This window comes from Orcinus orca, chromosome 11 (assembly GCF_937001465.1).
Source record: "Orcinus orca chromosome 11, mOrcOrc1.1, whole genome shotgun sequence".
NCBI classification, from domain to species: domain Eukaryota; kingdom Metazoa; phylum Chordata; class Mammalia; order Artiodactyla; family Delphinidae; genus Orcinus; species Orcinus orca.
The window spans coordinates 102557298-102572707 of record NC_064569.1 but is presented as its reverse complement, the minus strand read 5'-3'; the positions used below and the strand labels follow the sequence as shown (position 1 = coordinate 102572707).

At 65.6% G+C, this 15410-nt stretch overlaps 1 protein-coding gene across 13 annotated transcripts in view; it reads left to right on the top strand.

Annotated features, from left to right (window-relative positions):
* The first annotated feature begins 128 nt into the window (after nucleotides 1-128).
* Nucleotides 129-15410, top strand: part of PLXNB2 (plexin B2) — a 29637-nt gene continuing 14355 nt past the window's right edge. For 4 of the 13 annotated variants that reach the window (XM_049694578.1, XM_049694576.1, XM_049694577.1 and 1 more), the window contains exons 1-2: nucleotides 129-284; nucleotides 11780-11832. The gene's annotated coding sequence lies outside the window, so the exon portion shown is untranslated. The other 9 variants (XM_049694574.1, XM_049694571.1, XM_049694575.1 and 6 more) reach the window with 9 other exon arrangements.

Genomic DNA, 15410 nt, shown 5'->3' with positions numbered 1-15410 from the left:
CGGGGACGCGGGGGGGCGCGCGGGGGGCGCGCGGGGAGCGCTCCGCCAGGCGGGCCCCCCTTCTCTCCCTCCCCACCCCCGCTCTCTCCTCTCCCTCTCCCTCTCCTCCCCGTCTCCCTCTCCCTCTCCTCCCCCTTTCCCCCGCCGGGGGCGGGGCCGCTGCTCCCGCGCGCTCCGGCCCCTCCGCGGCCACACAAAGGCCCGTCTCCATGGCAGCCGCGCTGGCCTCAGCGCAGCGCCGATCGCGGCACGGGCGCCATCGAGCCTCGGCGGCAGACAAGCAGGTACGGGAATGGGGTACGGGGCCCGCGGGGCGGCCGCGCCAGTGGGGGGCTTCGCCGTCAGCGCCGCTCCGTCCTGGCCTGCGGCGATCGGGACGCGGGGACTCGGGCGACTGCCGCCCGGCGGAGGAAAACTCGGGCTGCGGCCGCCGTCCGTGCGTCCGGCCGGCCGGGGCCGGGCCGCTCCCACCTCGCGCTCTTCCAGGTGGCGGGCGAGGCCCGCGGCGCCGAGAGCAGCGGGCCTGGCCCAGCAGAAGGTCCCTAGCTGGGCGCCGCGCCCTCTCCCGCCGCCCGCGTCCCTCCGGAGCCGCTCGGACCGCTTCTCGTTCCCGATCCTCCCTCCCTACTCATGCCCGCTGCCCCTCCAGCCACCGAGATCCGTGCACAGGGCGGGGATCGGCCCTGTTGTACAAGAGCTCCAGGCCCGCGCCCACCCAGCCTTGGTTCCTGGGGTGGCCGAGCCCCGGCTTTCCCCAGGAAGCTGGGCTCGCGGTCAGGCCTTGGCAGCCCCCAAACCCCTTGGGGACTTGTGAGGCGGGCATAAGCCAGGACCACCCTGGGAGCCCCTGGTCTGCACCTGGCCAGGCTGGAAGGCGGGTGCAGGGCTCCCGCTTGGGACTAGGGGTGGCTTGGCAGCAGCACCAGCACCTGGCAAGTCCTGGTGGCCCTGGGCCTGCTTCGCCACAGAGCCAGCACCCACAGTTCCCAGTGTTTGTTGGTGTGGTGTTTGGGTGGACACTCTGGGACCCAGGAAGTGAGTACAGGAAGTCTCTACTCACTGCCAGGACCCTGCCCCTCTGCGTGCAGCCTCCCGGAGGAAGCCCTCCTAGATGGGCCCGTCCCCCCCATCTGTGCTCAGTGCTTGGCGGGTATGAGGGGGGTCCCTGAGCCCAAGAGCCTCGGCGCTTCCTGCCACTTCACTGGCCTCCTCTTCCTAGCAACTTGGAAAAGAAAGGAAGGGCTCTATCCGTGCCCTGGGCCTGTGGTGGGGGTCAAGACTAGGGGTGAGGCTTGACCCCCGAAGCCAGTGGAGTGTTCTGGAGCTCGGAGGGCTCTCCGTGCCTGCCCTGGGGAGCCCCTGTCATGTCTAACTGCAGCCCCTGTGTGCCACACACACACCCTGGCCGGGCCCCGTGGAGATGGGAGAGCACGGCCCCCAGGGGTGGGAGCTCTCAGCCTGACCCCGTTCGGGATGTTCCCCGGGCACAGAGGGGAGAGCCTGAGAGCTGGACAGCTGCCGGGGGGTGTGTGTGGGGGAGGCGTTCTTCTGCTCTGAGGTGAGGGTCCTGGGAGGGTAGGGTCAGCATCGGCCTGGCTGAGCCTGTTGGGTGTTTTTTTATGGCGTGTCAGCTTTTAGGGATCTCCAGAGAAGACTGAGGACGAGCAGGTGGTCTCGGCAGATCTGGGCCTGTCACCTTTTCCCGCCGTACCTATAGGGGGCCCACCTCCGTCTGCCGGGTAGGGGGAGGCTTGAGGTCTGGCCAGGGGCTCCTTGCCCCAGGAGGGGAGGGAAGTTACAGAGAAAAACAAGGGTTTGGAATGCAAGTCCCCCCTCCCCCGCCGGCCGCCTGCCAAGAAGGAATTATTTTGGATTATCCAGCCGTGTCCAGTCACCCAAGGGGGGCGGGGAGGCTAGAGCTGGGGGAGGCTACAGCCGTGGGAGAGAGATCCGCTTCCGGGGCCGTGGGTTGAGAGCCCCAGAAGGGAGGGACGGGCAAGTCTGGGCAGCTCCACCACCTCCCATGGCTGCTCAGACCGGTCAGGGGTGGGGTGGGAGGGGATGCGTCACCCTTGAGATGGAGAACGCCCAAGATCGGCCCCAGCAGGCCCCGCCCAGTGAGCCTGGCATGGGCCCAGGCCCCCTGGGGGAGGCCGTGGGGCCGGAGGAGTCCTAGACTCCTTTCTCGGGACCCAGGGTGTCCTGTGTGGCTGCCCTCCAGCTCTGGGTTCAGGGACACACCTTGGGCTGGTTACTTACACCTGTGTGGCGCTTCCCTGGGGTGGCGGGGCAGGTAGGGCCGTGACTCAGGCTGCTTAGCGTGGTGGGGCACTGGGGTCTCCCTCGGGCCGAATCTCTGGCCATTCTCCTGCCTCTTGACTGACTCACTAACCAGCAGCTGACGGATGCACCACTTCCCTCCAAGCCCCTCGGACAGCCCAGCTCCCACCCCCACGTCCCCACCCCACAGGTGAAGGATCCCGTAGGGGAGGGGTCCCACAGGTGAGGAGCCCAAGGCCAGAGATGCAAGGAGCCGACTGGGATGCTGCCTCTGCCGCTTGGGCTCCCAAGGTCCGTGTAGGCATGTGTGCAGCCACCCACCCAGTGGCCCCTGTAGGGACCACGCTGTGAGGCAGAGCTGGCAGCTGGGGCAGCGTGCAGTAAACCCAGGGGCCTGGCCTCAGCCCAGGTGAGTGGAGCAGAAGAGATTGGACTGGAAGGCACTGGGGTGGGCCGGCAGCCTGGGGAGGGATCCATATGGCATGTGCCCGTCTCCCCCAGGACAGCTTGGTTGCGGGCACTTGAGCCGTCTCAGGACCTGGGCCATTCTGGGAACCTCCTGTTCCCTGCCTTGAACCCGCTTCCTGGGGGCCGGAGCTGGTGAAGCCCTGGGACCAGGGGAGTGAACTGGTGGGGACAGGCTGTGGCTTCAGTGCTCTCCCACATGGCCCCTTCTCCGGTCTGGGCAGATCCGCGCTGAGGCGCCAGGTCCTCTGGTCCTCCTTCTGTGTCCTTCTTACTCCCGTCAGGCCTCAGTCCTTTCTGCTGCAGCAACAGACACCAGCCTCCTGCCTTGGCTTCCTGGGTGGGGGGAATAAGCTTTTCTTCCCTGCTGAAGAGCCTCTTGGGCCCAGAGCCTGCCCTGGACCAGGGTGTCGGGAAAGCAGTCAGGGGAGGAGGTGAGCGATCAGACCTGCCAGAACTCAACCCAGGCTGGTCTCCCAGCTGAGCTGGATACGGGTTCACTGGGGGCCAGTCCCTAGTTGGCAGTGGGGGCTGGGCAGAGTCCCCCCCTGAGGCTAATGGCTATGTGTGTTTGGGGTGGGGTGGGGTGGATGGGGCCTCTACATGTCTTTGGTCTCAGATTACAGGCTGGATCGGCGGTTGGTGGCCTGTAATTGGTGGGGGGCACTGGGGTGCATGGGGGCTGGGGAAGCACTGTTGCTTCCCTTTTTCTCTCCAGGCCACATGTGGTCCCTTCATGGTTTTCCCTTCTGTGATTTCACATCCTCTGATGGGCTCCTGCTTCCCTCTGCCCCTGGGGCTTTGAGGACCTCGTTCCCTCTGCTGACCAGGCAAGAATCCTGCCCTTTCCTGGGCCCCCCCGAGCCAGACCGGGGCACAGCTGCTCCCAGCCCTTCCCTCCCATCCGGCGGGGCTTCTGAAGGGCGGGGCAGGGCCTCTGCTGTCCTGCCCCCAGTGCCTACCCCTGTGGTATTCACGAACCTGTGACAGTGACTGGACCCAGAACCCCAGACGGAGCCCGGGGTGGCCAGGGGCACACCTGTCGGTCTGCCCCTCCAGTCACAGGGAGGAGCCCAGGGCTGGCCCCCCCTGGAGCTGGGGTCCTATTTCCCACCCTTTGTCACCCTTTGGTCCCCCATCTGCAGCTCAGCGCCCCCTTCACACGGAGAGTGTCTCCCCCAGCACTGCTCCCACCGTGGCTGGCAGCTTTCCACCCTGTGGGCTGGCCACTGGCCCACCCGAGTGCCTGGTTCCCCTGTGCGCTAGGCAGAGGAGGTGCTCTCCTGGGCTGGGGATGGGGCATCTGGGAAGAGGGCTCAGCTTGGTGCCCCCGTCCTCAGCCCCTAAGATCACGTGATTTCTGAAACCTGGCAGTTCTCCATCCTGGTGCCAGGTGAGTCCTGGCCTGGGGACCGTGGGAGCAAAAGTGCGGCCTTTGGGTGCAGCCTGGATTCTGACCCCAGTGCTGGCGTCAGCCCTGCCCTGCACTCGTCCCTTCCGGATGTGGAGACCAGAGCCCTCGGTGCAGTTGGCCGGCAGTTCCCATGGGGGGTTCTGGGAGGAGGGGCACCGTGTCGAGCTCAGATCTCGAGCTCAGATCTCTGTGACGCAGCCCCCGCTGGACCCCCTCCTCAGGAAGAGCAAGAAAGGGAAAAGGTTTGATGTCAGCCTTGCAGAAGGCCACCTGTATGAACAGAGTCAGGGCAGGGGCGTCTGCTCCCGAGGCAGGGACACTTCCGGCTGCTGGCCTTCTGCTCCGATCTGGGCCCCCTGAGCCAGCATGCCACCTGTGCAGGCCATGGGCCCTGCGCTGATTTGGACTTCTCTGGGGGGCGCCGTCAGCTCCCTTCCAGGCACCCTGCCCGGCACCAAGCTGGTGGCTGAAGGCTGAGGCGGCTCCAGGGCTCCTCGGCCACAGCCAGACGTGCAGCATGGGTGACAGTGGGAAGAGGGTGACTGGCTTGGTGCCCACCTGGGTCCTTGAGTGCTGGAGGGAGGGGTGCTGAAGGGGTCTAGGGACAGCCCTGATAGGTTAGGGAGCATGGGTCTGTCTTGGGGTACAAGGGGGCCTGTGGCACGAGCGGCAGGATTGGGGTGGCCAGGGGGTGTGGACCCGGCCATGGGAGGTGTGGGCTCTGGGCCTGAATGTGGCTTCTAGCCCCCAGCCCCAGCCCAGGGCATCCTCAGAGTGGGGGGGCCTACTTTGGAGGAGGGCCAGGGCCCAGGACACTGCCGTGGCGAGGCTGCTGCCCTCCCCAGGGAAGGTGGCTGCTGTCCCACTTGCACCCAGTGGTAGGACCAGAGCTGGGTGAGTTGGCGGGGCTGAGAGCAGGTGGTGGGAAGGAGAGGCCCCAGCACAGCCCACCTGCTCCCTCTCAGCCTTGGAGTTGCTCCCCCAGACGGGCCGGGGGACATGAGGGGCAGGAGACCCAGCCACGCTTCCTGCAGGTGGCCCCTGGCCCTACCCCTGTGTGTGACAGCTCCTTGCTGAACTGAGTGAGCCGCTGAGGGGGTGGGTGCTGGGCCTGGCCCCAGGGACCTGTGGGCTACTTCCTGGGTGTGTGGTCCCAGGGAGGCCGGGTGCCCGCCTCCCCCCATGCAGTCCTGGCCACCTCACTGCCCCCTGACCCCTGCACCATTGTCCCATTCACCACTCTGCCTTCCCCTGAGCTGGGGTATTTCCTCGCTGGAAACTCCCGGTCCCTCTGCCCTTCCAAAGCCTAACCCTAACCCGGACCACCGCCCCACCCTGAGCCTGGACTCCAGACCCTACCCAGCCCCGCAAGCACCCTGCACCTCACCAGGGCCCGACCCCACCTGGACAGAGACCGGGCCAGTAGCCTGGAGCCGTCCCCCCACGCAGATGGCCCTGGCCCTCCTTTCCCACACGGGTCCCTCGAGGCCAGCTCCAGGCCTGCCCAGCTCCTCCAGGCCCCTCGGCCCTTCTGGGTGTGCTGGGCGGACGCAGTGCTGGGGCTGCCCGAGGCTCACCCAGCCCAGGTGCTCGGGTCTGGGGCAGACGTGTGTGCCTGCACATGTGTGCTCACATGTGTGTGAGTGGTGGCTGGCATGCCAGCTGGGCACAGCGCCGCAGGCTAATTGTGGGGTTCGGCTGTGATGGAGGAGGGGGCTCGGGGTGACCGCTGAGGCGCTGACAGACTGACTGGGAGATTACAGGTCTGGCCGGCTCCTTGCTCGCTCGGGCCCTCACCCGTCCGCCCCCATGTCCCACTCCTGCCTCTTGCGCACGGCCTGGGAAAGGAAGGGGGCTCCGGGCGGGCAGCATCCAGCCAGCTGTGGGAGGTGAGCCTGGAAAGGGGAGGTGAGTGCGGGCAGCTCAGCGGTGGGTGCTGGCAGGTGGGGGCAGACCTCAGAACCAGTGGCTCCTGCCTGCGTGGAGCCCGATGTCCCCAGTCTCCCGGCTGGGACTGCGGAACGGGGGCGCAGCTCCTCATCCAGGAGCCCCTCCGATGCTTGGACGGCTGGGCGCTCCCGTTGGCCTCATCTGTGCTCCCGATGCCCTGCAGTGCCCACCCTCTCTCAGCCGGCCCCAGCCCACATCTGGCTTCTCCCAGTATCTCACCCCGTCTTCCTGTCCCTCTCAGCCTGACCCTGACAGGCTGTCCACTGGAGAGGTGGTCTCTGGAGGATGTCCACACTTGCCTGAGTGCCAGCCCCGTTCATCTGTTCACCGGGTGTTGACTGTGGCCGCTGTGTGCCAGGGCCGACAAGTTGCTGGGAGCTCCACGGGGGCTCCCGGACCCTGGAGGGTAGAGACCTGTCCCTCTGTCCCCAGCACACAGCACTGTCGTGTGGCACACAGGAAGCGCTTGGGGGCTTCGGGCTGAGCAGATGGGGCAGGTCAGCGGGCCCATTTGGGGGGTCCCCACGAGCATGGGGAAGTCGATGGAGGCGTTAAGCTGCAGGGTGTTCTGACGGGAAGGACTGCTCTGCAGAGGAGGGACATGGACGAGCCTGGGGGGGAATCAGAAATGGGGCCCAAACCGAGTCTAGGTGGGACACAATGGTGGCTGGGACTCAGGGGGGCGGCCAGGAGGAGAGGTGGGTCTTGCATCATGGTGGGGCGTCTGGGCACCAGAACCTACTGAATCCCACCTTGTGTCCTGAGGGTCTGGGAGGCCCAGGAGGCTGCTGGCAGCGCCCAAGCAGGTATTCTTGAAGGACAGTAATCGATTGAAACCAAGTCGTCCTAAGCCGTCTCTCCACGAGGTTAGGCACCGCATGGTGAGGCAGTGACTGGGACCGACTGCCGACAGCATGGAGATCCCAGTCTGGGTCAGTGCCCACACTGCAGGGTCTGCAGTCACGGGGGCGTGGGCGGCTGCGGCTGCAGCACACACCCTAGGGCTTTGCCGGGTGAGCCCCTGAGACGCCTGAGGGTGAGGGCTGGATGCAGAGACACTGGTCACGGTGACCTCGGGTATCAGACGGAGGGGCTGAGAGGCGGCCTGGGAGCACAGGGCAGGAAGGAGTGGGAGGCTATGGACTTGGCTGGGGGGAGGCCCATGGGGTCGGGGGAGCAGGCCCGGAGACCCCAAAGGCAGGTGGCAGAGAAAGCCCTGGGGTTGGTTTCTCTGCGCCCACTCCCCCTTGGCCCGGGGTCTTGGGCCACCAGGCAGGGGTGATTTTCATGCTGGGGCCCAGAGCCCAGGCTGCAGGGGGAGGCTGATCAGCCTCCGCAGCCCCGGCGGGGATGGGCTCTGGCCCACGGCCTCTGCCAGTTGACGGAGGAACCGGGCTGTGGGCCGGGCTGGTGGGGAGGTGACACCCTATACACCTGGGAGGGGTCCTGTGGGAGGCTCTCCCAGCGCTGACGCAAGGCTCAGGCTAGACGTCAGGCTGTCCCTAGAGCCCGGCCCCACCCGCGCCTGCTCCTAGGTGGCTGTGCGGGGAGCTCGGCCTTTGCCCGGTGAGTCTGGCAGGAGGGGGGTTGGGAGCCATGCCGGCTGCGGCTGGGGCCTCGGCGGATCACTGGCCGACCGCGGAGCGGGGGGCCTGGCCACCGCGCCCTTCCCGGCCAGAGGACAGCCTGACGCCCCGCGAGGCTCCTTGGGGACGGGTCCCTGGGCCCACGTGGCCGCCGCCGTCACGGCGACCGGAGGTCAGGCTCCCGCCGACCGTGCGCCCTGGGTCCCCTGGGAGGCTCCTCAGAGGCCCACTTGTTCCCCCCGGGGCCGCGGGGTGCGGGCGGGGCTTCCGAGGGGTCGTCCCCCGGGGCCGCGCCGCCACCTGGTCGCCTGGGGTTACGAGGCCAGGCCGGCCCTCCCCGTCTGGGGACCTACCCACCTCCCGGGCTGAACTCAGACCCGGGGCCCCAGGCGGGCGCGGTAGGACCGCGGGGCTCCCTCTCGCCCTGGCCCGGGGGCCCCGACGCTCCCCCCGGCCCCATTCGCGCCCCTCCCTCGCACTTGTTTTGAAAACGGCGGAGGCTCGGATTTGCCGGCGTCTCGCCTGTTTAGTTTTCTCTGATTTGTTTCGCGCTCCCGGCTAATTGCAGATTTGCATTTTCGCCTCGAGAACGCAGCAGAGGCCGGTCCCCTGCAGCCAGCTGCGGGGCGGGGGAGGGGCGGCGCCCGAGGCGGGACAGCCACCCTCGCTGCCTCCTGGCCTGGCCCCGGGGCGACGCGGCCCCCACCCTGTCCGCCGGGTGTAGGTTACCCCACCCCCGCGTTGGGGGTCCGTAGTGCCCTCCACAAGGTGCTAAGACTCCCCCCACCCCCATCTCAGGGTGTCCCTGCCTTGGACTCGAGCCTTAGCCTGAATCGTGGGTTTCTCCGTGTCTGCCTCTGGGTCCCCTTCCCGAGCCCACAGGCTGCCAGGGGCCTCCACAGCCCTGGGTGCTGTGCACTGCTTTGCCTTCAGCTTTAAGAAGTTGTTCAATCTGTGTTTGCCTGACGCTAGCGACAGGGAGGTCTAGCCGGCACCCCAGGGCCTTCCTCCCGGGGGTGCCAAGACCGGAGGGGGACCCTGACAGCCCTGGCCTGGCCTGAGGACCCTGCCCTTCCCCAGTGGGCGCCTCCTGTTTACCTTTTCCGGGTGTGTGGGGCAGCTACTGCTTAGAAGAAAGGAACCTGAGGAGGGGGAGCCTCAGGGGACCCAGTGGCCGAGGCTCCTTCCCATTGCTTCCCACTCCTGTGGACGTGCGAGGAGAGGCCTGGGCCGCCCGCAGCCCGGTGCCCGTCAGCGCCCTGGCTGGGGGAGGACAGACCACTGTGTGCGTGAGGCTGAGGGGCCAGCTGTAGGGGCACATGTACTTTCAGCTTCCTCTGCTGTGTGTCACCCCCTTGCCGGTTCACTGGGCTGAGACCCACCTAGGGCGTCAAATCCTGTGTTCAGATCTTGCTCACCAGTGAAGACCGCAGACCACAGCGGAGGAGTGACAGTCCTGCAGGGCCAGGTCAGGATGGGTGTCTCAGGCTTCTGACGGATGGGCAGGAGTTTCCCAGGGGGAACAGCAAAAGCAGAGACATGGCGACATCATGGCGTCACCCTGAGTTCCTCTTCCACTGAGAGGACAACCGAAGGATTTCTGCACACGGATTCACTTACACCTCGCGGCAGCCCACTTGGGTTGGTGCTGTTATTACCCCCCATGTCACACCCGGGAAACTGAGGCACAGTGTAAGTTTGTAAAGAGCCCACATAAGCCAGGTAGGAGGAGACAGACCTGGGGTTTGAACCCCATAATATGGCTCCAGAGCGCAGCCCCTGAGGCCCCTCTGGGCAGCAGCACTGGGGGTGTGGTTGTGGGGTGGGGGGACCCCATGGCCTCAGGGGCCTGTGGGTGTTCAGGACAGTGGCCTTCATCTGAGATAGAAGGAGTGACCCTCCAGAGCAGAGGCAGGATGGCCACGCTGGGGCAGCTGGGGGCCAGGACAGGGTGGCTGAGGCTGGGTTAGGAAAGGGGAAGGGGAGGGGGTCAAGCTTCCTTCTGGAGGAAGTGCTGGCTGGAGGAGCCTGATGCTGGGAGGAGAAATTGGAGGGTCTGAGAGGTGGGTCCACCCCAGTGGGTCACTTGGGGCAGGTCTGTCGAGGGGTGAGGTGGTGGCTGTGGAGGCTGGGTGTGTGGGCTCATGAAGAGGGTGTCCCTTGGAAGAGGCTAGCCTCCCTTGGCGACACCTGCAGCACGCACACCCCTGGCCAGGGAGGGGCCTGGGCCAGTGGAGGGCGGTGCACAGGGCACACGGAGGCCAGAGTGATGTCCCTTCAGGGTGGCAGGTCTGCACGCCCTGTGCCCTCGTGTGCTGTGGACCCCGAGCTCAGCCTCCACCTGGACTGGATGCAGCCTCGAGGCCAGGCCTGGTCCAGATTTCTCATGCGGCTCCATCATCCTGACACCCTGTGGTTTGGCACCTGAGTTTGCCCCTTTCACAAAGGCTGTGTTGTTGAGCGCCTAGGGCAAAACACACCCCTCACCCTCACACCTGGAGCCCTGAGCCCCTCTTCCTGGGTTAACCTTCCACTGCTCAGCCAGGGGCTGAGGGCACCAGAGGGCTTTCCTGCCTATGTGCGCAAGTGTGGCACCCACCTCCCCGCAGGCCTTGCCCCTGCTGGTCTCCTTTGGACCGGCCGTGGGGCCTCCCAGGCCTGGGCCCTACTCGCAATGTCGTTCCCCACGTCGGGAGAGTGCCTGGGGGGGTACGGGGGGAGCAGGGCCTGACCCTGGTGGAGGAGGTGTTGGGGGAGCGCTGCTGGGGAGGGCAGCCAGGCAGGGAGCCAGTGGGCCATGGCCGAGGAGACCTGGGGAGGAGACCTGGGATAGGCCCGGAGAGATGGCTGGGGTGTGGTCACTGAGTGCCTGGAAAGCCGTGTCCTGAGGCAGAGTGGGGCTGGAGGGGGTCTGATTATTATTATTACACAGACCTCTTTTTATTTATACAAGTAGTATGTAAATATATCCTTCTCAAATTTTTTTCCAAAACTGGCAAATGAAGTTGCTTTGCTGTCCCAGCCCCCTCCTCCCTGCCCCCCCCCCCACCGGCTTCACCTTGACTTTCAATTTGGATGAAGGCTTCTAGAACTTCTCAGTTAAACCATGTGTGTCTGTATCGACACCCACGTGTGGTGATACCTGGAGTTCTGCTCCACAGCCGTCCCCAACAGGTCTGGGCTCCGTTGGGTCGGCATGGCCCACCCACCTTCATCAGCACCATGGTTTTTCAGGGTCCTCTGGTTGCATGCTGGGTGGTTGCCAAATTTTCACTATAATGAACCATGCTGAGAAGTATCCTTGGACTAGTCCTCCCTGTGGGTACACATGGGTGTTTATCCAGGAGAGGATACAATAGCAAGCGTTGCTGAGTGCTACAGTGTAACAGGCTCTCCGGAGGCTTTTCTGGCCGGAATAATTTAGTTCTTACAAACCCCTGGGGGAGCTCACTATGACTGTCTCCACTTCACAGATGGGGAAATGAGGCTCAGAGAAGTTAAATAATTTGCCCAAGGTCACACAGCTAGTAAGTAGAATTGCGGGCTCGTGTGTATGCATGTTCTTCAGAAAGCAAGTTTAATTTTAACGTCCTGGTTTAATAAGCAGACAGTACCGAGAGACTTAACGAGAAGCTGTTCCCTGCCCTTTTCTTCCGCTTTTTTTTCTTCCTTTTTTTTTTTTTCTTCCTCCTGTTCAGCGCAGCTTGCAGAATCTTAGTTCCCTGACCAAGAATTGAACCCAGGCCCTCGGCAGTGAAAGCGCAGAGTCCTAACCACTGGACCCCCAGGGAATTCCCTCTGCCTTTTTTGAGCAGAGGCAAGAAGGGCGGTGTCAGGCATACACACCAAGTGGGCATGTGTGCACTGGGGTGCTGGGCTAGGGGGTGGGAGGCCAGTGTCTGAGGGGGGGACGTGAGGGCCGGGTGGAGGAGGCTGGAGTTGAGGATCTCCTGCTCCAGGGTGGCAGAGGCCAGCTGGGGTCCCATGGGCTGTTCCTCGCCCCCCCCAGATGTGGAGCGGAGGAGAGATGAGGCGGTAGGGGCCAGGCTTGTGGTGAGACCACTGTCTCTCCTTTGCTTCCTAGAGGATCTCCATGCTGGCCTGGAGCAGAGACTGAGCTGGACTTCTGGAGCCTGGGTGAGTGACGGCTGGGCACCACCTGGGGAAGGCAGGGGGGCTACAGCCACGCAGTGAAGGCGTCTGGTGTCCCTGAGGCTCTGGTCCGGTTGGGCCCGGTATGCAAACGTCTGCCCAAACCCAGGTGCCCTAGCTGTGGGGGCTGCTGCCAGGCCCCCCAATTCTCTGATGGGGGGGCCAGGATTTGCTTGGGAGGGGTGGGCTCTGCTGCGAGGCTGGGGCTGTGTGTTTGGGCGCTGGCTGCAGTGCTGGAATCTGGAACGTTAGGGCTGGGAATTTGGGCTGGGGGAGGGGGCGCCTGGCCAGACGCCTTCCTGGCCAGCAGCAGGCTGGAGTCTGTGCGACTTCTTGGAAGTGCACCTCCGGGCTTCGGCCAGGAAGAGGCGTCTGATGCCCCTGAGGAAATCCCCGCTGGCCCGGTGAGCAAGCGGAGGGTCCCAGGCTGCCTTCAAAACAGGAAGCGCCCGTTCCAGGAACGCCAGCCGCAGGAAGCTCTGCCGGGCTGTGCCCGGCACCTCCCGCAAGGACGGCCTGAGCGCTGCCTCTGGTCAGGTGGTTCACCCTTTGCTCCCGTGGGCCTGGCCAGGCAGGTCACCTGAGGCTTTGTTTGTCCCGAAGTGGAGGGAGCTGCTGCCTATCATTGTCACCCAAGTCCCTCCTGCCAGACTGTGTGACCTGGGCTCAGCGTGAGGGGCCCTTGGAACCCCTGGACTTGAGGCTCACTCTGCCCACCACCAAGAGGGGTCCTGGGCCAGGGAGCCCAGGTCTGGCCCTGGCCTGCTTGAGGGGGGGTGGGGCGGGGGCAGCAGCACAGTATCTGGGCCAGTGTTACTGTCAGCAGCAAGACCTGTTCCTGCTCCGTGACCACACACATGGCTTTCATAGAGCACTTCTGGTGTGCCAGCCCTGGGGGCCCCTGGGGCCAAGGACAGGGCTGGGCTTCTGCCCCAGGGGCTCAGTCAAGTGGACATCAACCAGAGGGAGGCCAGAGCATTCTTTTTTTTTTTCTTGCGGTACCCGGGCCTCTCACTGCTGTGGCCTCTCCTGTTGCGGAGCACAGGCTCCGGACGCGCAGGCTCAGCGGCCATGGCTCACGGGCCCAGCCGCTCCGCGGCTTGTGGGATCCTCCTGGACCGGGGCACGAACCCGCGTCCCCTGCATCGGCAGGTGGACTCTCAACCACTGCGCCACCAGGGAAGCCCCAGAGCATTCTTTTTTATGCACTGTGACCCTTCCATCTCCTGGGTCCTGTCACGTCTGTGAGCTACCAGGACTGAGGCAGGGCTCAGGGTCACAGCAGAGCTCTTTCAGAAGGGGGGGGGGCAGGAGTTTCCCCGCTTGGTCGGTTCTGGGTTCAAGTCCTAGGCGCGCTGCCGGCCGGCAGAGGGGCCTGGACACGGGTCCATCGGGGACCGGGGGACCTGCTTCCATGGGTGGCCTGGGCTCGGGCGGCTCCAGCTCCGGCCGCGGCTCCGCCCCCGCCCGTCCGTCCGCACCCGCAGGTCCGCCCCCGCCCGCCCCCGCCCGCCCGCTCCCTCCCTGGGCTCCGGGAACATTCCATTCATTCCCCGCTTGCCGCGGCGGCCCGTGGCTGGAGCCGCAGCCGCCGCCAAAGCCGAGCGGGACCAGAGTCGCGGCGGGGACTCGGGTGAGCGGGGCCGGGGCGGGGTGGGTAGGGCCAGCCTGGGCGGGAGGCCGAGGGGCCTGGACGCCCCCCGCCTCCGCGGCGCCGGGGAGCGGACTTTGCGCCGCGGCGGGCGAGCCAGCGAGCGCGGGGGCGGGGCGGCAGGGAAGCTGGGGCGGCGGGGGAGGGGCGGCGGGGGGCGGGGCCCTGCAGCCTTGCCCTTCCCCGCCCCCGCTCCCCGGGCCCTGAGCGAAGGTACCGGAGGGTGCCTGAGCGCCCGGGGCCTCTCCTGGCGCGCCTGGTTCTGTGCAGTCCTGGCGTCGCGGGCGTCCCGGCTCCAGCCTGGGGATTTTCTGAACTGCACCCTCCTCTCCCCTAGACGGCCTCAGTTGCCCGCGGAGACGAGCGGAGCCTGCGGTGGCAGAGGCCCGCCTCCGCCCAGGATCTGCACAGTCTGCGCGCGGTCCTGTGAACTCTTCCTGTCTTTGACCAAAGGCACCATCTCCTCCCCGACCTGATCACCTCGTCTTGGTGCGGCCTGGGGTCACCCTGTCTCCTCATCCCACCGCCTTCTCTTAGGCCATTTTCAGCTCCTTCCCAGGTCCCTACTGCCTCCTGGACACTGTCAAGCCAGCAGCTCGTGAGGAGGCCTGTGGGGTCCCCAGGGGCCCGGCAGGAACTGAGCACTCCAGAGCAAGGGGCTTCAGTGCACAGCCGAGGGGCGCCTTCCCCAGCCCTGAGACCTGCCCCTGTCAGTGCCCGGTGGTGATTCTGCGGTGCTTTGTCACTGGCTTTGTGACACTTGTTCTGGCTTTGTCACTGGGCTTTGTCCCTTGGTTGCCTCTCGGTTATGCTTCCTCCAGGGGCTTGAGGAATGTTGTGGAGACTCAGAACAGAGGGATGCAGTGGGGGATAGAAAACAGCCACAGCCTGGCCGGGGGGCTTCCTAGTGGCTCGGGCAAAGAAGGAAGCTGGCTTGATGTGAGAATCACAGGGTCCATCCTATTCCAGTCAGCACAGCTTTGCCCAAAGCCAGTGTCCCCAAAGAAACGTCTCCCCTGGCCATGGAGCAGAGCAGACAGCCTTCTGCCTTCCTGGAAGAGGAGGACTCAGGGCGGGGCAGGGCAGGCTGTCAAAGGGGAGGAAAAAAGTAATTGTTTCTTGAGGGAATGAGCGCGTTTCCAGGGCGGTGGTGTTTGAGGGGGCCGTAGGGGGCGTGTCAGCTCCTCTGTAGAGGTGCAGCTGCTGTGGGGGGAGTCTGGGAGGCCACCGCCACCGGCCACCCTCTCACAATCTGTGCCTGAGCCCCTCATGACCCTCTGCCGTTGGGGTCAGTCTCCACTCGGCCACGTGGCATGGACAGCTGCCCTAAATGTCCTGCTGGGCACAGGCCCCCTCAGGGAAGGTTCCGGCGGGTCCAGGAGTGAGGGCTCATGCACAGATTGTGAGAGGGCGGCCGGTGGGGGTGGCGGCCAAGACCACTTTAGGGGATTCTGATCAGGGTCCCGAGGGCGGCGATCGTGCTGGACCACCCCAAGGTGGGAGGGGCCTCCATGCTGGGGACTCTGAGCCCACCCTTGGCCTTAGTAGCTCGCCCCCATACATCCAGAGACACGCACGGGCGCGCGCACATACGCAGGGCCGTGTGTGTGCTCGGATGGACACCCGCACCCTGATGTGGCCTGCCCCGGCCCTGCACGCAGCACCCCCCGCGGCCTCCGGGGTCCCCCCTCAGAGACCTGGTTCACCCCAGAACACCCTCCCAGGACCTGCGTCCGGCGTGCCTGCGTCTGAGGGTCTGCCCTGGGCGGGGCACAGGCAGGGCGGGTGGATTGCTGGGGCCCTCCGGCTGGTTCATCAGGGGAAGCGGGGTTGGAGGCAGGGCCTGGAAGGCTTGGTGAGAGGGTGGGGAGGCAGGCCCACCAGCGGCTCTGCTGCTGCCTGTCAGATTACA